Source organism: Onychomys torridus, chromosome 15 (genome assembly GCF_903995425.1).
Source record: "Onychomys torridus chromosome 15, mOncTor1.1, whole genome shotgun sequence".
In the NCBI taxonomy this organism is placed as follows: Eukaryota; Metazoa; Chordata; class Mammalia; order Rodentia; family Cricetidae; genus Onychomys; species Onychomys torridus.
Genome location: NC_050457.1, coordinates 17597463 through 17620037, shown reverse-complemented (window position 1 = coordinate 17620037; position 22575 = coordinate 17597463). Strand labels below are relative to the sequence as shown.

At 48.6% G+C, this 22575-nt stretch overlaps 1 protein-coding gene across 1 annotated transcript in view; it reads right to left on the bottom strand.

Annotated features, from left to right (window-relative positions):
• The window catches only part of Lhfpl2 (LHFPL tetraspan subfamily member 2), a 146473-nt gene extending 124784 nt beyond the window's left edge, over positions 1 to 21689 (bottom strand). Inside the window, exon 1 of the mRNA XM_036207331.1 lies at positions 21471 to 21689. The gene's annotated coding sequence lies outside the window, so the exon portion shown is untranslated. The remainder of the gene's footprint in view (positions 1 to 21470) is intronic.
• Between the last annotated feature and the right edge of the window lie 886 nt (positions 21690 to 22575).

Sequence of the window (22575 nt, the reverse complement as noted above, 5' to 3'; positions counted from 1 at the left end):
ATGTACACACTGCAGAAGTCCTTGATCCCAAAGGCAAAGGAAGGTCTGGTACATGCCAATTTCCAGAATCTCTGTCTGTTCTGAAGCAAGAATCAGCACAAGGACAGCAGGACACTGGCCAGCAGCAAGCTCCACTCTGATGAGGACAGGTCAGGACAGTATGTAAATGTAGTACATGCTACATGCCTGAAAACAACACCAGCTACCATGCACCCTGGGGGGCGGGGAGAGGAGAGGGAGCAGGTTAACCTGACTGCTCCAGGCATCAACTCTTACCTGTAAGTCTTCTGGCTTCATTGATTCCTGAGGGTTATACAGAGCAAGAATGATTAGCCACACTGGTCAGATGAGGGAACTTGGCCAACCTGCCTGAGGTCACAGTCTGGGACTGAAGCAGTCTGCTGCCTTGCATGTATCCTGACCCAGCAGAGGTTGGAGAAGGGGATGGGAACTATCCAAGAATTCCTTTCCTCCAATGACCCTGATACAAGCTTTCTGATGTTTTTTAGTTGGTAAAATATTTAAAGGGGTACATAGTAAACACACACACACACACACACACACACACACACACACACACACACAAACTAACACACACAAACACACCCCTAACTGTGTGTACGTGGTCATTAGCATCAATCAGAAAATGCATGCCCTGCAGAGTCATGCTGCTTGTGAGCTACAGAGGGCCCCCGGAAAGGATCTGAAGCTATGGCCTAAGACCCTTTGGGGGCCTCGTGGGAAAAAGAACTGGACGAAGAACTTGGTTCTTTCATGAAGATCCAACAGTTCCAGCCTTAGGAAAAAAGGGAACTGGAACTTGAGGTGATAATCAGGGATTTTATCCTGGTTGTGGGAAAAAACAAAATCCACACATACACCATAAGAGGTGATCTAGAGAAAACACAGGGTAGAAACGGAAGACAGCAGGAACCACAGCAAGGGCCTCTGACTCCACGCTGTGAAAGTAGAAGCCAATGCATGTGAATATGTAACCTTCGAGACTGCCTTCTCTACAGAGGGCATCCTGGAAACTGGGAGCTTCCTTGGGAAGTAATTAATAACTCTACTGATGCCTTTACATATGGAATCCAAAACCAATCATGTAACAACCTTCATCTTGAATGACGAGTTAAGATCCCTTGAATACAGAGCCCTGTCATATCCCCAGAATTTAGTTATGTAAACATATACACTATGACATAAATCCCCATTCACTTTTTTATAGTTACAGACCCCCAAAGAGCATGGGGCAGGGGACAGAATTGTGCAGAAACCCCATATACAATAAAATAAGTAATTAAATTAACAAAAGGTGCCTTCATGAGCAGGCAACGCTGGAACACTTTTCCTCTGAAGAGTATGTATGCTTTCTATTATAAAATGTCCTCCATTAAAGCTTGGGTTCATGTGTGAGGAAGCTGAGAACACCCGCCCAGTTTTTGTTTATTACTTTCACAAACCCTGAGGGAAAGAATCAAGCTTTCCTGACATGTGAATGAATGGATGAAAGGTTTTCCACATCAACTTTCTATCAACACACATGGTTCTTAATTAGTTTCTAATTTGCTTCGTTTTGCACCCAGACTATCTGGAGATCATGTAAACATTTACTATCCTCTTCCCAAACACAGATCATAAGCAACTGCAACTCAGTGCCAATGACAGGCCCCGTAAGAAGTCTAACTCTCGCCAGGCAGTGGTGGCACAGCCTTTAATTGCAGCACTCGGGAGGCAGAGGCAGACAGATCTCCAAGTTCAAGGAGGAACTTGGTCTACAGAGGAAGTTCCTGGACAGTCAGGGCTACACAGAGAAACCCAGTCTTAAAAACCATAAATAGATAGATGGATGGATGGATGGATAGATGGATGGATGGGTGGGTAGGTGGATGTCTAAATAAATCTAAGTCTAAACCCCAGGCAGTAAGGATGGCATCACAAAAATCAAATTACCTCCCAAGGCCTGGTTTTAAATGAAGGAAGCTATCAATGAATGCTGCTGAGCAAGGTGAAGTCTGTTCTCCTTGTTCAAGCTCTAATAACCCAGAACACATTAACGACCCCTCTCAGGGCTGTCTTTCAGGTCCACCTCTGGGGCTGCAGCAAGCCTGCCTGCTTCCTCTCCACAAGCCCTGTGATCTACACTCTAGACAAGCTTGTTCCGTAGCTGTCAGTGAGGGCTAAGTACAACCAGGCCTCTGAGCCACATGTCCTGGAGAGAGGGAAGAGTCCTGTTGAGGCAGTATTGGCAGTAGCTGGAGACGGAGGAACTGAGTTCTCCCCCTTGAGGTGACACAGAAATCCCCCATGAGCATGGTCAGTTGCCTGAGTCAACTTTCTATTACTGTAATAGATACCAGCGATAAGGAACTAAGAAAGAGCGTCCATTTTGGATCACAGTTTCAGAGGTTGTGATGCATTGCTGTTAGCCTCCTTGGTTTTGGCAAGGCTGCAGGTGCTGAGAGTAGCATGTGATAGACCAAGCCGTCCACCTCATGGCCAACATGAGAGAGCTACAAGGGTGGCTAGAGCCCTGGCATTCCACCCATATCACCCCAGTGACCTAAGACTGCTCACTAGGCCCCACCTCGTAAGGCTCTGTCTCTTCTTAGTAGCACTACGGGTCGGGGACCAAGCTTTTGACATGGGAGCCTTGGGGAAATATTCAGGACACATAATACAGAAGTTGCAAAGAAGAACTGGTCCCTAGCCATGGCAGCCAAGTAGTGACGCCTAACGCTTAACCTAGAGGGGCAAGTACTTAACTTAGCTGGAAGAACGGATGACAGTTAGCAGATGAAACCCACCAAGCATCAGGCAAGCATGAGCCCTGGGGTCAACAGGGACTTAAAGGAAGTTTCTTGGCTTTACAAGTTCTCTTTGTCAGCCTTTCATCTTTAATTAATCTCCCATAAGCACTCTAAACATCGTAACTCCCTTGTACTGTCACCATAAATCTCCCCTGGTTTATGTGTTAACCAAGTTAAACAGTGGAGATAAACAAACAGCCAGGCTGAGAGGCCAGCCTAAAAGCAGCGGTGTGCCCTCTGACCACGCTGGGTTTACCACCGTGGATTTTGAAGCGCCCTGCAAGACCTGGTTCCTTTGGTGGCAGCCGGCAACAGCAAGGTTACTGTTCCCAAGCTGGGTGTGGACAGCCGTGGATACCCTATGGAAAATGTAACCCCTGCTCTGTCCCTGAAGTAATCAAACACACCAGGGAGGCTGAGGAAATGGCAAACATGAGTTCAGATCCCCAGAACCCATATGGAATGCTGGGCATGGTAACATAGGCTTGCCATCTCAGCACTGGGGAGGCAGACAGAGATGCATCCCCTGGACTTGTCGAATCAGTAAGAGACCCTGGCTTGATAAAAACAAGGCAGAGAACAACTGAGGAAGACACCCAGTGATGTCTGGTTTCGGTGTACATTTATGCATGCAACACACACACACACTCACTCTCTCTCTCTCTCTCTCTCTCTCTCTCTCTCTCTCTCTCTCTCTCTCTGACCTCCTGATCACCCTGCAGCATTTGGTGCAGGCCTGATGCTACAAGCAACCCATCCCTCTGCAGATGAGAGATGAGATGACCAGGTGCCAAAAAGTGTACTTAAGGACGGGCGGTGGTGGCGCATGCCTTTAATCCCAGCACTCGGGAGGCAGAGGCAGGAGGATCTCTGTGAGTTCGAGGCCAGCCTGGTCTACCAAGCGAGATCCAGGGAAGGCACAAAGCTACACAGAGAAACCCTGTCTCGAAAAACAAAAAGTGTACTTAAGGAGAAAAGGGAACTCCAAGCCTATTTATTTCTAACGTCATCCAGACTCCTCCAGGGCCACTAAGCCATGAGGCCATCACCCCTATCCTAAAGAGACCACTCCCACAGATCCAATGTAAAGGGACTCAGGCACATAGCATTATGGCGGCCCTGCCTCCCAAGCCCCCTCAAAGTCACAACCCGCTTTGATCTTCTTATGTCTCCGTTTTTTTAATGTGTAAATATTCTCAAGACAGTATCTCACTCTATAAAAGCCACTTGGCACCACTTACAGATTATAAACGTCCTGGCGCACTGGATTGATCAGCAGTCAAAGCTTTGTTTCTAGCAACTGTGCACCTAAAAATGCCCACTGAGCAACTAGCAGACCCTAGGCGTGCAGGGGACGGGGATTGGGGGAGAAAGCAGGGCAGGGAAGCACCGCTGCCCCCAGGGGCTTATGCCTGGCCATCTGATATCTTACATTAAAAGTAAGGGCTTGGACAAGAAGCCCACCAACCCCTCCCAGCTCTCCTATTTACCACTCAGCACTGGTGCCAAGAGAGAAAAACAGCATTCTAGAACGTTCTGCCTCCTGGAACACATGCTATTTTAACTCCACATTCATATAGCTCAGGCTGCAGCCATGTGACTTATCTCCATCCTGCCACCCAGGAACGACCTGTCTTCATCCTGGGGTTTATCAGACAGAGCAGCACCCTGGCCTGGAGGACACACTGATGTGTACATCTCAGACCTCTTGGGGGCCCTTCTCCATGGAGGAAACTTGGTTCCTTCTGGGTCACAACTGAAGCGAAACAGGAACAGCGTGGGCAGGCCTTCCTCACACGCTGCCTGGGTCTTGTCTGTATCTCCGTCAAGCTCACATCATATCTGACACTGCCCTTCTAACTTCCTGAACACAGTCAGAGAGAAAAGCTCTCAAGAGCCCCCGAAGTACCGCCAACCTGTGATGAGCCACAGTCTTGATGGGAGAGGATAGCACATGGACCAAGCAAGGGGACATTCACCTCCAAGGACGGCAGAGCCAAGGCATGTGGTCAGAATTCATGCAACAAGGACACCCTGCCTTCTCTACCCTCACCCCAGCAGGCCCTTCGTTTCAGGAAAACATCTGGCCACTGTCTCACCTTCTGGGAGTTCCCAAGGACACTGTGCCCACGGGACAGGAAGGTGTCCTCATCCTCCAGTGCCAACTTGCAGGGCTCCCGAGTTAACTGGGTCAATAGATTTTGATAGGGACTCCCAGATCTAAGCTCCAACTGAATGCATTTGATAGTGAGTGGCCTATGGTTTCTATTAGCACGCTTCTCTTTCAGTCCTAACTCCAAATACAAAACAGAAGTGGCCACGGTTGACGATATACTAAAAAACAATCAGATCCAAGACAGCTAGAATGTAGTAGCTACAGTGAGGTGGACAGTGAGGGTTGCTGTCAATTCTGACCACAGACAGCCTCTAGGAAGTGCCTATTACTTTGCTTAGGAATGTGTCAGACATACAGACAGCCTTTCCTGCCACCCATAGCTCATTGCCTCGCCTCCTCTCCCTGCCCCTTGGTCACTCTGAAGCTCGTGAGAAGAAAGCAAGCTGCCTTGGGGAATGGTGCCAGCTGGTGGCTGGTACAGAGAACTGTCCACTGTTCTCCCTGTGACCATTCTCTCTTCCCCTCTTGAAAGAGTTCAGAACGTTCTCCCCTCTTCTCTGTTCCCTCTAGTGATGATTCCGAGGGATTAACTGACGTCGGGGGCCTGCAGACACAATTCTTTCCTCTGAAAATGTGGAGAAGAACCCCCGTGCCCACCCATCAGAGACCACTAGACGCAACAGATAAGAAAATGCATTGTGAACAGACCAGGCCGACAACTTGACACTCACTGCTCAGCCGAGGCCCAGCCATGTAGGTCAAAAACTTCCAACAGGCTTAGTTCAAAGGTCTATGGTGGGTGATCAGTGTGCTGTGGACGAATCATGTCCACTCAGGAGGACTAGCAAGCCTTCCTCAGAGGGAAGGGGCACCTGCAGGACTTAGTTTCAGGTCATGCCATGTTCCAGCACTCACCCGTTGGGATTACAGTCATTAACCTCTCACTTACTGGCATTCCTGCCCATGGCACCCGGAAAGATCTTGTAGTTCCCAAGGCCTCCGCGGCTCTGTGGGGACCCAGCTCTAGATTCACAAGGGGGAAATGACAGTCTGGGAGGCTCTGCTGCCTCCTTAAGTGCCATCTCACTGTGATAGAGATCTCAAAGGGCCTAATGAAATTACCTCTCTTTTCATTCTTCAGTAATAGCCACAAAATTAGAAGAAATGACCCCTGCTTCTCTCCCTTAAGCCTTCTTTATTGCTTTCAACCCCAATTCTCTATCCTTTACACGGATCCGAGACCCCGAAGACCCACAGGCCAATGGGATTAGTAACTGATGGCTTCGTCCTCTCAGCCGCTCTCCAGAGGGACCTTCCTCTTCCCCCGGGTGGGGTCACCATCAGTTCAATCTTCATGCTTCAGAGGCGTCCCCTTTGAACAAGATCAGATGGTTCCCCACCCCAGCCTGCTGTTCTGCCCACCAGCACAGCTGCCCCCTTCTGGCTCAAAGCATTGGCGTCAACTCAGCCAGAAAGGCCAAGGCAAGAGGAGGGGCAGCGTGGTTAATTGTCCACCAGGCAGCATCACAGGCCCCCTAGAGCCAGCAGCTCAGGAGGGCTGATCGCCCCCATCAACAGCAAGTGGACTTTGAACCGGAGAAGAAGGAGAAAGAGAAATACTTTCCCCCGCCTGCTGGGCTGCAATAGGAGTTTCCCAACTCTCCGTTCCCTTTCTCAGACTGCAGTCACAAGGGGAAGGGAGCTTGGTGGTAGATGTGGACAACAGCGCTGCCCATCAGGGAAACAAGGCAAGGCGCCACAAGTTATCAGCAAGGCTCCTGGGACGGCCCGTGGCTTCCCTGCTTTGAAGAACCATCCAAGAGAAGCCAGGGCTCTAACCTACAACACAGAAAAATGATCTACTCTGCAGGGAAAAAGAACTATACAAAATGCAGGAGTGTACTCCTTGACGTGGAAGAAGATACGGGGGAAAAAGTTATTATTTAGGATTGTTTTCTTTTTACATAGTTTTGCTATGTAACTGGGGCTGCCTTAAACTCTTCACGTCTCCCAAGAAAAGGTGTGAGTCAGTTCTCCAAAGGGCCTCTTTCCTGCTCAGGTCCAGGATCTTAAAAGACCCTAAAGAAGAGGAGAGAGACAGAGAGAGACAGTGTGTGTGTGTGTGTGTGTGTGTGTGTGAGAGAGAGAGAGAGAGAGAGAGAGAGAGAGAGAGAGAGAGAGAGAGAGAGAGAGGGAGGGAGGGAGAGAGGGAGGGAGGGAGGAGGGGAGAGAGCAAGAAGTGGCATCCCTGAGTCTTTTACAAAGCAAAATGCTTAACATATTGCATATTGGGCTTTTCCTGGAAAAAGGATCTGCAAATCTTTCAATCAACAACAAACTCCAACAGTGGGTAAGACACCAGCCAAAAATGACAGCTGACAAGCTACCTGATTCAGGGAAAAGTGCTCCTCAATTATGCATGCATTGACTGTGATCTGGAAATGGAGGCAATGTAGATTCCCAGAGATGTCAACCAGTGAGCCAGCTCTGCCCTGCTCGTGAAAGGCTATTTGGGAGACTGCTTTCTCTGCCTGAACCATATCTTAAAACAACAAACAAAAAAACAAACCAAAACAAAACAAAACAAAAAAAAAACTAAAAAGGGGCCAGCAAGATGACTCAGTGGGTAAGGCACTTACTTCACACTTAACCACCTGAGTTCAAGTCCCAAGACCCATAGTGGAAGGAGAGTCGATTTCTAAAAGTTCTTTCTCTCTCTGCTTCTGACTCTCTGTCTCTATCTCTCTCTCTCTTACACACACACACACTCTGTCTTCTCTCTCTCTCTCTCTCTCTCTCTCTCTCTCACACACACACACACACACACACACACACACACACACACTATAAAAAGTAATAAAAACAACCATGAAGTCTGATTGTGGCAAGGGATACAGTTTAGGTATGTATGTATGTATATAGTACATATGCTAGAATGTATGTGTGTGCTGATACCCCCCCCCCCCAGGCCCACACACATCAGAGCCCATCAGTTAGTAACACTGGAGCCTAAGACTAGCAGACTAGTTGTTATATCTACTAACTAGTGTGGCTTTGATTGTTTCCAAACACCTCTCCTGCAGTAAAGGGTCCACACTACAACATCCTTGAGTCAAAGCACAGGACAGCCATATTAGAAATGCATGGATCCTGACCTGCGAATCTGACTGGCCCGGCCCCCACAGCCCCACCTTTTGAAAGCCTTCACTACGTGAGCAAACAGTTCCATCGTACATACAAGTCCAAAACACACAGGACAAATGCAAACTCCAAGAAATTAATCAACTAGATATATTACTTGGACTTTCTAATCAGAATGATATGAGAGTCAACTAGCGATCTAGCTGAAGTGTGCCTCCAGGTACATCAAGAAGCCAGCCCTGTGAGAAAGACAGCCCCATTAATATGAAGGTTTGACCTACTTTGTTGTTTTTGAGATTTTAAATTTCTTTAGCCATATGTGTACGTGTGGGGTGGTGCACTTGAGTGCAATGCCCATGGAGGCCAGAAGAGGCCATCAGATCCCCTGGAGACAAAGTTACAAGCAGTTGTGAGCTGTCCAATATGGGTGCTGGGAACCAAACCTCAGTCCTCTGCAGGAGCAGTACACACTCTAAACTCCCAAGCCATCTCCCCAGCCTTGGTTTGTTTGATTGTCTTGTTGTTGTTGTTGTGTTGTTTTGTTTTTCGAGACAGGGTTTCTCTGTGTAGCTTTGCACCTTTCCTGGATCTCGCTTGGTAGACCAGGCTGGCCTCGAACTCACAGAGATCCACCTGCCTCTGCCTGCCCAGTGCTGGGATTAAAGGCGTACGCCACCACTGCCCGGCTGATTGTCTTCTTGACCTGCTAAGAATCTTAATGAACACAACAAGAGTCTCTGAAAGCCAGCCCCCACCATAGATGCTCACTACTCATTATAACTTATCAAACATTCCCCACGTGACACAAAGGGTAGAGACCAGGCACCCCAAACACACACCCTCAACCCCCCACTCCCTCCACTCCCCACCCCCCCACCCCCTGCACACAGCTTCTTTAGAGATAGTATAGGACAGATTTTAACAATATCTCAAATTCCAAAGATGTCCAAAACCCACTCACATTTGAACACCCGGACCTTTTCATTTCAATTTATTTTCTGGGTATATTTTTGAATGTAGTACACAAACACTGCATGGAGACTAGAAATCTCCAGGCAATGATAAAACCCTCATCCTCTTCAGGCCCTAGAAAACAATAAAACCATGAAGAAAAGAGCCAGGAGTCAAATTGTTGCTGCTGCCTTGTCTTTCACTAACTTCTTTCGGGGTGCTGTACAGTAGAGGAGGCCATGGGTACAACATGTCTGCTCTATTGCAGCTGCCACTCACTGGCCAGACAGCTCAGTGGGGAGGTACGGGGGTGGGGGGCACCCACAGAAGTAAGCAGATAACTCCTTTCTTGTTCTCAGGGTGCACACACCCAGCAAAGCAATTGGGAAAGCTGGACCATGAGTGGAGCTCCTGCAGGGCAGGATGAGAAGGCAGAAGAATGGATAAAACCTAAAGGTCACGTTCCCCTTCACGCGTCCTCGAGCTCAGTCATCCCCAGCTCCTGGAAGGATGCTGGTCCCATTCTGACTCCAACACTCAGGTGAGCCACTTGGGAATGCTCTGCTCCCAGTTCATGGGATTAAGCTGCCTAGTCCCAAGGTGTCTTGTATGTCTCAGAGCATTCAACACACTGAGAAGTATAGGACCTGACAAGCTCTGTCCCAATGCTTCTATGGTAACACTCAAAATCTAAACTATACTTTAAAACATGCCTGAGCCACTGAAGGGCGTTTTATGTCTTCCTGGGCAGCCAACAGGAAAGCCTAGCGTTTGTTCCCATTGGCCTCCACATTCAGACACAGGGTCGAATGGTGGTCTGCATGTCAATGCTTGACGGAGCTTAAGGGTCTTGACTGACAATGGTTGTTTCTTCAAGGTCAGTTAAGAGGGCTGGCTGCTTATGGCCACATCTTGCCCCATGACCTAATGTCACACTATTTAGGTAATACACAAAATCCTAACCTCTCATCCTTCCCAATAAGGGTAAGACTCAAAACTCTTCCTGATTTAACTAGATTATGGTAGTTTTTCAATTAAGGGTGACGTGAACAGACAGCCAAGTAATCAATCCACAAGACACTCTACAAATTATTTATTTTAAAAACACATTGTTTCTTGTAGTTGGTAGGGTAGGGTGCTTATACCTTAGTTTTTCCTCTGATTATCACTTACTCATTTATGTGGTTCCTGACATGGAACCACAGTAGGTGATGATGTCAGCAAATAGAACAGGAAGCTGAGTTCACACGCAAAGGGCATGGCGTCATGGAGATGCAGGACCAGCTTATTCTGTTGGACAGCTCGGGAAGGCCACACACTGAAGAACCTTTTTCTGGACAGTTTGATTGAGAGTAGGTCAGATTCTGACTGCATCTTAAATGTAGAAACGAAGGCACTGCCTCACACGAAGGGAAGAATGAGGAATTTGGCATAGCCAAGGAGAAAGCAGTGAATTAGACATTTTATTTTTCACTTTGGTGCTGTGACCAAACACCTGACAGATACAATGTAAGAGCAGAAAGATATAGCTGGGTTCACAGTTTCAGAGATTTCAGAGCACAGTCCTTGTTTTCATGGATCCTGGACCCAAGATATGGCAGAACACCATTGTGGCGGGAACACATGGAGGAGGAAGCTGTATACCCATGCCAGACAGAGAGCAGAAAGAAGGGGATACAGAAGGGACTATGACAAGATTTCTCCCTCAAGGACATGCTGTGGAACGATCTTTGTACACTGTAAATATGTATTACTCTCATTGGTTAATAAAGAGCTGAGTGGCCTATAGCCAGGAGGGAGAGATTGGATAAGAGAGCCAGACTAGGGGAATTTTGGGAAGAAGAAGGGCAGAGTCAGATGAGTCACCAAGAGACGCAAAGGGAACAAGACATGCTGGAGAATGGGTAAAGCCACGAGCCGCATGGTAGCACATAGATTAATAGAAATGGGTTAATTTAAGTTGTAAGAGCTAGTTAGTACTAAGCCTGAGCTATGGGCTGAGCATTTATTTACAAGCACTATTAAGATTCTGTGTTGGTTATTTGGGAACTGGCAGGCAGGAAAGAAACATCTGGCTACAAGGACACACCTCTAATGACCTACTTTCTCCAGCTAGGTTCTACCTCCTAATGTTTCCAGAACCTAGCAAAATAGGGCCAGCCACTAGTTAGACCAACTGTTTAACACATGAGCCTGAGGGGCACATTTTACTTTCAACCCATAACAACCAGTGAGGTAAGCATCACCAGGTGACTTACTGGAAAGGGCTGAGGACCACTTTCCAGTTTTCTTAGCAGGCATGTTACCCTCCCTTTAACTATTTCTTCCCAGTGAATGGGAACTTCTGGTGACTATCAAGCTACACTGACATGCTATTCTGGGACAACCTAGCTATGCATGAGTGTACCCAGGAACCAACGCTTATCTATACAAAGTGCCTCTTAATGGCAGAAATGCCAGGCCAGCTGTGAACTCCAGCATCTGCTTCCTCATTTACCTGAAAAACAGTGGAAAGGGCCACGTGTGTTAACTTGGCACATCTCATTTAATGGTCCCAGTAGAGACTTGCAGCTCATGGCTATGGCTTCTTGGACTTAGAGCAGAAAATCTGGCCAGTGTCACTTGACCGAAGGGGTGGATCAAAGAGACCAAGGTAAGAGTCCTGATGTTAGCTCAATGTCTAGTACTCAGCCTACCTGTGCCTCAGTTTCATTCCCTGAAGTTTCAGGGAGTGAGGCCTCTGATAGAATCTGCACTTCACTGTCACTATGACTGAGGGCATGGAAATGAACTGGTTTCCTGTCCTGAGGGAGCTCACAGGCCACAAAGCCAGAGAAGGGAAGAGACAGCACTGGGGACCCTGGATGCAGTGGACAGAAGCCAAAGTGAAGACACGGGAATCTGCAGAGTTGATTCAGAGAGGTCGGGGGAACCTCTCCAGAGCACCTGAGGGCTAAGCCGAGGCGGGCGTGACAAGCAAGCATCCAAGAAACTAAAGGAAAGCCAATGGCATGCCAGCAAAAGGAACAGTGGCAAAATGGGATGCCCTGGAAGCAACAAGTGAGTCACAAACCAAACAGCATTGCAGATGCAAAAACCCCCGTGGCTATTTTAGGCTTGCTGGGATGGTATCTTAAATGCAGGCCCCAGAGCTGGCCTGTCTATAGCCAATACAGCCTTTGAGGGCAAGACTTCACACTTGTCAGGGCCTTTGAAACCCACTTCTATTTCAAGGAAAACACACTCTGGTTTTCTGGAGGTTTGGATCAGTTCCTAGGTCTGCAGAAAAACTGCCCAGAAAAGCCCCATTCACCCCTGTCATGGAGAAGCAGGGCTGCAGGGACTTCGCCTTCCCAAGCAAAGCCTTCCCTTTGCATTTCCAGCAAGCTGACATTTCTCCCTGGTGATGGTTTTCCTTCTACCTAGGCACAGAATCTGAGTGCTCCAACAACTTGGACAAAGACACCAAAGTCCAGGATCTACCAAGCATTCCAGGACCAAGAAGAGCCCAGGCTAGCTGTCTCACTCTAGAAACTTCTACCGTGTCTCACCCATGACCAAAGCATGCTCCTCTAAAATGGAGGCCAATGCTTGCATCTGCATTTTCCACGGCTCTTGCTCGTCTTCATGAGAAGTGGGGAAATGGGATCCAAAGCATACACACAACACTCAGATCATCAGTGACCATGAGGAGAGTGGATCTGATATTCAGTTTCCTCAGAATGGCTGTCCCATCCTGGTCACGTGGGTGACAGAGCTGAAGGACCTCGCTGTGTGCTACAGGTCCACAGGCAGTGTAGTAGCAGCGAGGATACCCAGGACACATCAAGGAATGAATGCTGTTAATACCCAGATCTCCGCCCATGGGAGCTTTGCATACTGCAGCTCAGAGGCCCTCCGACTCTGGCCCCCAGCACTGATCACTGTGGTACCCACTCTTCCTGCCCCATGCACCCTGGTCCCACCACACAGACTATTTCCCGCTTCAGATGTTTCCTAAGGCTGCCGCTGTCCTTAGGTGCAGTCGAGGTGTACCATGGATCTGTAGAAGTGGAGGCTGGTGTTTTATAACGATGGACAAGGCTGCTGTCTCAGTTGCCCCCAGCCCACTTAGATCAGATCCCAGCCGGTCCATGGAGGATGAGGGTCCTCTGATATCCATCCTGTCCACCCATTACTTCAGATGGAGATGCTAGTTATCTCGAGGGTCTGGGTCAACATGGGGGAGGGAATGGGGCACTCGGCAATGAGACAATCTTCAAAGCCTGTAGAGACCCAATGCTTACAACTCAGTTATCACCAAGAATGGCACCCACCCCAGCCCTGAAAGCCCTTTTATAATCGGTGTCTATTCCTAAACATTCCTAAAAAATAAAGGTTTTGGGGAACCGACTTCTAACACTGCTGGCAAAGGGGTCTCTCTCTGCTTTGGAACCACTCAAGCTAGCAGCCTCTTCATAAGGACGAATGTGTCAAAACAAAACCCGGAAACTGATCCCTTGGGACAGGCCAGCTCTTCCCAACCTGAAGAGGAGCAGGTGAGGCCGGCCCAATGCCTAGCCAACACCACCAGCTCTGCCAGATTCTAAAATCCATTTAGAAGTTTTGTTTACAAAACGTGGATTCTCAGGACCCAGTCCAAAACTATAGGTCAGAACCCCAGGAGAGGGCCCAGGAACGCAAATTCCTAGCCAGCACCCAGCGGAGAGCTCAGCAAGGTTCAGAACAAAGCTCGGGAGAAACAATTGGCAACTTTTTAAAAGCTTTGTAAGCACATAACTTCAAAGTTACAGTGTGTGTGTGGGGGGGGGGGGGACGACTCAGGTTTAATTGAAGGAACTTTGAATCTTCTTTATCTGAACTTGAGGTACAACCATCATGCACCACAACGGGATTAGCCAGAACCAAGCCCCGTAGCCATATTATACCACAAAGACCCCAGAACTGCCCTGCCCTACCATAAGGACAAATTACTACACAGCTACTCCTGGCACCCCACAGGGCCCCAAAGAAAGATTCTCAACCCCATGCCAGTAAAAGCCAGCTTTTTTTAATCTATCTATCTGTCTGTCTGTTTGTTTATTTTGGTGGGGGGAAGTTTTCGAGACAGGGTTTTTCTGTGTAGTTTTGGTGCCTGTCCTGGATCTCACTCTGTAGCCCAGGCTGGCCTCGAACTCGCAGAGATCCACCTGCCTCTGCCTCCCGAGTGCTGGGATTAAAGGTGTGCACCACTACCGCCTGGCTTTTTTTTTTTTTAATTTTTTAATTATTTTTGTGGGAGGTGGGGGTGGGAGGTAAAAGCCAGCTTTAAGAACAGGCCAACAGTTCCAAGCCAGACTCCATTGGCTGTCAGGCAAGGTGCAGCCTTTACCAGACTCAGGTTTGCCACATCAGATATGCAGCACCAAGAGAACTTGCTAGAAATGCAGAGAATCTGAGGCCCCACTGGACCCGCTGGGCCAGACTATATTTCAACAAGACATCAAGAAGCCCGGCTTGAAGGGATGAGAGTACCCTGGTGAGGTTTTAGGGCTGTCCCTCTCCCACCCACACCCCTGTGGACTATCAGCCCACCCAGCTCTCCCAGGCCTCCACTGTTCCCCTCATTCTTCACTACAGGTCTGTCACTCCTGCTTTGTTTGGGGCCAAATCCCCATCAGTAGGGCCCAATGACTAGATGACACTCCAGAGTCCGATTGTTGGGGAGTTAAAAGGAGTCAGGAAGGGCCCCCTGTCTGTCACACTGGCCTCTGGCTCTACGTCCCTGCCTCCCTCAGGAGACAGGACTACAGACCATGACCATAAATCAGCAGAGACAATCCAAAGTCAAACAATACCATGGAATGCTGGGTCTTTTGGTTCCAGCACAATGTTAATGAGGTCGAGGTCACGGGTATGATTAGCTTCCTCTGTAACTTGGCACAGACTTCAGCCCTCTGCCCTCAGGCTGCCTGCAAGGGCTGATGTCCCCTGGGTTACTAAGAGGACTTGAATGGAATGACCCAGAGAGGCATCAAGGGAGGTCTCAAAGGACCTCAATGACCAACAAGCAACATTCACTGAGGAAATACACACAGCCCTGAGGGAAGGCTGACTTGAAAGATGCCAAGGTCAGACCAATTATCAGCACAGGCTAGACATAACAGAACAGAGAAACCTGAAAATTTACGAGAAGAAATAGGACGTCTTGTAGCCAAGATTTCTAAAACTTGATTTTTATTTGTTTGTTTGAATAACCATGAATAACAATGTATTTAGGTCATAATCGACTGGCCAAGATTTTTAAAAATCAAACATATGTATCTAAACTTAAAGGAAGCTAACTTGGCCACAATTCAATTTTTTTTTCTGAATGTTTTAAATCACAGAAGCTTTGTTGATAAAGGTGGCTGGTGACAAATCCAGCATTTTCTTAGAGCCTGTGAGTCTCTTTGCCAAAGCTGTCACAGCAGTGACATCTGACAATCAGCCATCCTAACCACCCCTGGCCAGCCAGTCACGCAAGGTACACACAGAGAGCAGTCACCCCCTTCGACACCGTCACCACCACCGGGGTTATTTGGTGTGGCCTCTTTGCCTATGTCTCTACCTACAGTTCTTGACTTTGTATCACAGATCAAGTATTCCACACACCCATTCTGTTTCTTCTGACATGCCCTTCCTTCACTAATTTAGAGAAGAGCCCCGGACCTACATATATGCTAGGAAAAACCACATGAACAGACCCGACACCCGAAGCATACCCACTTATCAAATTAAGATTTGGATGAAAACTGACTTACAGACCCCTATTGATTAGGTGGCACAGGGTGCCCCACACAGCACGGATCTGTATAGTCAGTAACTTAGGAGCTCCACTCCAGGGGAAGACTGAAAGATGGCTGTGAGAAAGAGTGATGTTAGGAACATCCATGATGGGCCCCACTGTGTGGAATCATCTTCGAAAATGGACTGACTGTTGGCCAGTTCAAGGAAAGGAGCATGATTTGAAATGATTTTCAAAGTTGTGAGCCATGTTTTTCCAAAGTGTTGTGTTTAGTATATAGACAGATGGCAGGCCTTTAGGAATGCAAGACACTGCTCACTGATCTAATGTATGGTTTTTCACTTACTAAAACTTGATCCATATAGGCAAAAGGGAAAAAAATCTGATTTAACCGGGCAGTGGTGGCGCACGCCTTTAATCCCAGAACTCGGGAGGCAGAGCCAGGCGGATCTCTGTGAGTTTGAGGCCAGACTGGATTACCAAGTGAGTTCCAGAAAAGGCGCAAAGCTACACAAAGAAACCCTGTCTCGGAAAAAAAAAAAAAAAAAAAAAAATCCGATTTTTGAAGAAGTCGTTTGGGCCTTAATCAGTGTGTACCAGATGCTACTTATCTGCAGATAAAAGAGGCTACGGTCAACGCAGTCAGAGCCTTCTTTAAACACCTGGCTCGCTGCCCCCAACACTAGAAAACAACATGGTCGCACAGCCCAGGGCTGCCTGCCCAGAGAAAGGAAGCCTGAACTCCAGGAGCCCCTGACAACACAGCCCCACAGGAGAGAAAGAAAATGCTGAACAATAGAACCAGCTGAGGAAAAGGAGCCCCTCTAAACCTGCCAGGCATGTGGGAGGTCACTGCAAAAGCTATTTCAGACCCTCTCTGCTGCTTCAGGTTCTACTGAAAAAAAAAAAAAAAAAAAAAAAAACACAGCAATTACAACCCCACCCCCCCCCCCCACCAAAACCCCTAACTTGCCAGAAAATACTTAAGTCAGGGCTTTTTATCAATTAGACAGAAATACCAAGATAACCAGTTAAAACTCTAGCCTCTATCCTACCAACCCAGTGGAGCAAGGGAGGTGAGGGGCCACAGGGGTTACCCAGACAGGCAATGATTTATCAGGTCCTGCTGGCCTTACCCTAACTCTACAGCAGTGAGGAGTCATGGTCGTGTACATGCCTCTGATCCAACAGTCATCGGGGTCAACTTGGCACACTTTCAATGATTCCACAAAACGAATGAAATTTAAATGAACGGCAATACCCCTCCAAGGAAGCAATATTGCCTCCCGCCCCCCCAAAAGCAGTTGATAAGCTTGTTCCCCTCCAGAACAAGAGACTTGGAGAACTCTGGCACTGCCCATAGGAGAGAAAATGTGGAGGAGAATGGATGTGTAGAGCAGGTGGGACTGAGGCATGGGAAACGCACTTCTAAAATAGTGGCTGGCAATCCTTAGTCTTCCACTCACTGGGATACATACATTGCAACATGCAACTACCATGTATGTTAGCCAGGGCTCCAAAGCCTCAGTCTGGTTATGCCTCGCTGAAATTCTCCTTGTGAAGAAAGTATAAACACTGTTTGTACTGCTGCGACCACCTCGCTAACGCTGGACATTATTCCTTAGGAATGATTCAAAATACCCTATGTTCGCTGGGCGGTGGTGGCGCATGCCTTTAATCCCAGCATTTGGGAGGCAGAGGCAGGTGGATCTCTGTGAGTTTAAGGCCAGCCTGGCCTACCAAGTGAGTTCCAGGAAAGGCGCAAAGCTACACAGAGAAACCCTGTCTCGGAAAAAAAAAAAAAAAAAAAAAAAAAAAACCCAATGTTCATCCTTTAAGTGTTATAACCAAGTACAAGCCTATTGTTTCATAAACCACATGAAGTTTTTAAAGTTCTGTTAAACCTAGCAAGTTCACCCCAAGCAAACGGCTTTCAAGTCCTCTTTAAGTTTCAGGGAATATTTGATTAGTGTCCATAAAAACTACCTAATCAATAAGATGTAGTATTGAATCAAAATCAGAGCAAACCCACATGAAGAATAATAAACATTCACCAAGGTTCTTTTTTCAGCCAGCCAAGCCTTTTTTTTTTTTTTTCGAGACAGGGTTTCTCTGTGTAGCTTTGAGCCTTTCCTGGATCTCACTCTGTAGACCAGGTTGGCCTCGAACTCATAAAGATCCACCTGCCTCTGCCTCCTGAGTGCTGGGATTAAAGGCATGCGCCGCCGCCGCCAAGACCACCCATCTCAGCCAGCCAAGCCTTAACATGGAGCTGGGTGTTTCTTCCTGACCTAGGTGATGGTTTAAGGTTAAGTTGAGAAAACATGCAGATAACATACCTTTTAAATTACGTTCAGGGTAGTGTAGATGTGCACAAAACTAATGCATATTCATAGTCTGTGAAGGTCATCGTGTGTGACTGTGTGTGAGTGTGCATGCGCACAAGTGCTAGATTGTTCAGGCTATTATCAAGAACTACCACAGACCTGGTATTCTAAAAAAAATACACACTATTTCCTCATTGTGTCCTCAGAAAGAAGAGCTCAGAATGGGGAACCCACTCTCAGCACCTCACTGAAACCTGATCCCCTCCTGGAGGCCCTCCTTCATGGTGCCTGCTTCAACATCTACATACAGGGACACGCAAACATCTGCCACAACATACATGTGCGGGGATGGAATCCATTTCATTAGTTACACATCCTCACTACTAAACACAAAACACACTCAGAACCATTCTGTGTGGATCATAGGTCTTCCAGTTCAAAGTAACAGATCCCATCAAGTCTGCAGGATAGCATCAGTATGAGGTTGGCCACTGAGGCCAAGGGTCAGGAGCTTAATCGCTCCCACTTGGGCCTGTTGAAAGGAGACAACATTTCAAAAGCTTCAGTCGCAAGGACACAAACGACTCTCCTGCAGCACTAAAAAGGACATTAGCTGAACGAGAGGATAAATGGGCAGACCCCCCAAATTCGAAAGAGCAACACAAGGCAGTCACCTGATCAAGAAATAACTGTTTTGTTAAGAATGTCTTTGTTCACTTTGCTCTCCACTGACCAGGCAAGGGAGGGAGGCTGCAGCCCTATAGCCACGTGACACCACTGTGTCAAGAGCCCTCTTTGATCATTTATCTGGAAATCCAATTTCTCTGCCTGTCGCTGCAGCCAACACTAGGTTGCACATCTCTCTGGAAGGCTTAAGTTCAGTTTTCCTTTCAACTGAATTCAACTACTCTACGTCATCTGTCTCCACACGGAGTCCTCGCAAGTGCTGCCCCCCAGAAGGTCCCGATCCCCGTGGACTCTCTCTAGGGAAAGCTCACCCCAGGAGATGAACCAGCAGCCGGACCCTTGCCGTCACCATTTTCAAAAGTATTTTTTGAATATTTTATTTCACTACTAGCATTTAATTATGAGTAGATCTGTCTATCAGTGTGTGGGTTTGTGCATACGAATGCAATACCTGCAGAGGCCAGAAGAGGGTAGCCAATCCCTAAGAGCTGGCAGTTAGGAGCTTCCAACTGGTGGGAATCAAACACCAGTCCTCTAGAAAAGCAGTATGTACAATTAACTGCCAAGCCATCAAAGAGGTTTATTTTTATCGCTGTGTGTGTGTGTGTGTGTGTGTGTGTGTGTGTGTGTGTGTGTGTGTGTGTGTGTGTATCAAAGTGCATGCACACATGCCTTTGGAGGTCCGAAGAGAGCATGGAATCCACTGGAGTTGGAGTTATAAGCATCTGTGAGCCACCCGATATAGGTGCTGGGATCAGAGCCCCACCCAGTCCACAAGACAGAGCAACAGGAGCTCTTTAGCATCAGGGTCATTGTTCCAGCCCCACCATCAGTTTACAGACACGGGGACAGAGGCTGAGAACAAGAAAATAGCCTGCCAAATGTTCACAGAGTGTTTCACCCAATGGGGACTCAACAGACTGAATCTGAGTCTCCTAAAGACCTTTTCTAAGACTGAGTTTTAATTATGTCTAGGGGTGTGTTTGCCTTTTGGTATGTGCATGTGAGTGCAAGTACCCCTGGAAGCCAGAGGCACTGGATCCCCAGGAGCTAGAGTTACAGACAGTTCTGAGTTATCTGATTTGGGTACTGGGATCTCAGGACCTCTGAAGAGCAGCAAGAACTCTTAATCACTAAGCCATCTCTCCAGCCCTGTGAGTCTCCTCAATTTTAATCCTCCTACTTTGGCAATTCTTTGCAGTAAAGATAATACAGAAGATGGACACAACTTTTGCACACACACACACACACACACACACACACACTTGAAGTTTTCAGTTCATTGTTTTGTGATCATCTCCTGCTGTAGATTTACCACTCTGCCTTGCTCAAACCCTGCATCCATATCTCTGTTGTTAGCAGGTGCTATCAATTCTGAGCCATGCACATGGCTAAACAATTTGTATTATTTTTCCCATAAGGCATTGCTTTGCTCTCATCTACAAAGATCCTTCTTTCCCCGCAGACAAATGACTGGATCATGTATCATGACTCAAATCATATTCACAAATGTTCATTGCAGTGTAATTACTCTTGCTAACTAGCCTGGTTCCAAGACAAATGAGCAGCCCCCCTCCCCATCCTCCTCTCCTGAAACCCACAATGCCCCACCTCCCGCCATGAAATGCGACCCTGCCACAGACCACAAGCCACACTGTCTGCTCGGTGTGACCACTTGGAGGTAACTATTATAAAATAAGATGTTGTTTTGTATTGCTTTAAACCTTTCGAATATTATTATTTCATCAGGATCTGATTTCCAACATAGGCTAATCAGTCTGACTGTAGAGGGGTTTTTGTCTTCCTTATCTTTAAACTATTTTAATCGTCGTGTACGTGTTCTCTCTCTCTTAATTTGAAAAGGAGTTTTTCAAATGATTAGGAGAGCATCAGAAAGAGCAAGATAAGTTCCCCGTCCTCTCTTCAACCTGGGCGGAGAGAGCGCTCAGAGAATGCAAGTCCCTTCCAAGAAAGTCTGGGTTACTCTATGGCTCCCCCACACCTTGCCGCCCTCTGGCTCCACACACTCGCCCGCAGTGGTTCCACTTTTCCATATGGGTCACCAGCTGTAATCTACAAGCACAAACGCAATCAAGGCACAAAAATACCCTGTATTTCCCCAGGATCGGGAGTGAGGATGAGAGTCTTAGCCTTCCTCTCGCTCCTCACGGTCTTCCATAGAAACCTCTGAACTTCCTGAAATAACAGAAAAGTTGAGCCGGCTTGGAGAAAAATCGTTCCGCTTTTCTTAGTTCAGAGAGCACGAGCCCGCGAATAGACGCAGAGAGAAGGGAGCCGGGCGGCGGGTAGGGACTGCATAAAAGCCGGTCTCCCCGAGTCCTTCACCCACCCCAGATGTGGTGTCCCCCGCTCCCCGCCCACCTCCTCTCCAGCCCTCACCCCCGATCTCTGCGCTGGCCACAAACAAATGCAGCCCGGGTCTGAGATGCAGCTGGGGTCTGTGGCGGGTGAGACCCACGCGGCACGGACCCGGTCTGGCTGGGGACCGCTGCAGCTCCCCGAGAAGAAGCTGTTCCAGGCTCCACTTCTTCCACGTCTGCGGCGGGCGCTGCAGCGGATCCTTCCCGCCCGGGCACCCGCCGTCCGTCCCGCCGCGCCCCCGTGAGCTGTCGGAGACCGTCCCTTTCCCGGGCTCCCCGCGCCTCGCCTACCTGGCCGGGGACGCTCCGGGCCGGGCGCTTCCAGCCTTCTCCAGCCGGGCTCTCCGGTGCCGGCTCCTCGCTGCCGCCTCGGTCTGGCCCCGGCGAACCCGCAGGGGCGAGGGCGGGAGCAGACGAGGGTCGGCGGCGCCGGGGCGGAGGCCGAGGGGCGGGCGCAGCGGGAGGAGGCGGCCGAAGCTCGCAGCCCAGGCCGGCCGCTGCCACTCAGCATCCCCGCCTCCGGCCGCCGTGCGGGGAGGGGTCGGCGAGGCCCGGCCTCCGGCGGGGAGGGTCCTGCAGGGCCGGGAGGGTGTGGGCGACGCGGGATCCCCGCGAGAGGGTCCCCTCCTCACTCACTTTGGAGGAGCGGTCTCTGGGGCGCCCGATCGCGGACCGGACCCCGCGGGGCGGGAAGAACCTCGGTGCCCGGCCCTGGAGAACCGCAAGCTGGAGAGGGGGCTGCGGTACCTTCCCCACGGACGTTGGGAGACACAACTTTCCAGGTCCTGCCCTCTAACTGGGGAAACTGTGGAAACAGTCCAAACAGTCACAGAGTATTCCCAGAGTATTAGGTGCTTGGGTCCAGACACATCCTCCCCGCACTCAAGATAATTTTCAAGATATCGAAGGCGTTTTAGCCAGTCTGAAAGGGATCCTTGTCCAGAGAGGAAGACCCAAACGCCTCACCTTCGCCGCTCCCAGGGGTAGGAGCAAAAGACAGAGTCAAACAGCCAAGAGCTTAATTGTTTGCATTCATTGTATAAGGATTGTGTAAGGACAGAGCTCAGCCAAGAAATCTTCCTTTGTCCCCACCCCCACCCCAGCCCGGTCAAATTTCCCCCCAAACTCTCAGACAATTGTCTGAGAGGCTTCTATCAACTAAGGCACAGACTTAGTCAGTTTGGGATTCCTCTCCTGGAGTCTTTGCACTTTGACCCGCTATTTCCAAACGCACCTGGGTTTGTCCACGTCAGTGACACCCCCTGCTTTCCATCTCTGGCTGTGTGCACTTGCACCTATCTGTACAACCTTACAGGTTAATGGCTCTAGAACACCACTCAGCAGGCCACTTCGTGCGTGAGAAGGTATCTGAGACATTTGCCAAGAAAATTTTTTT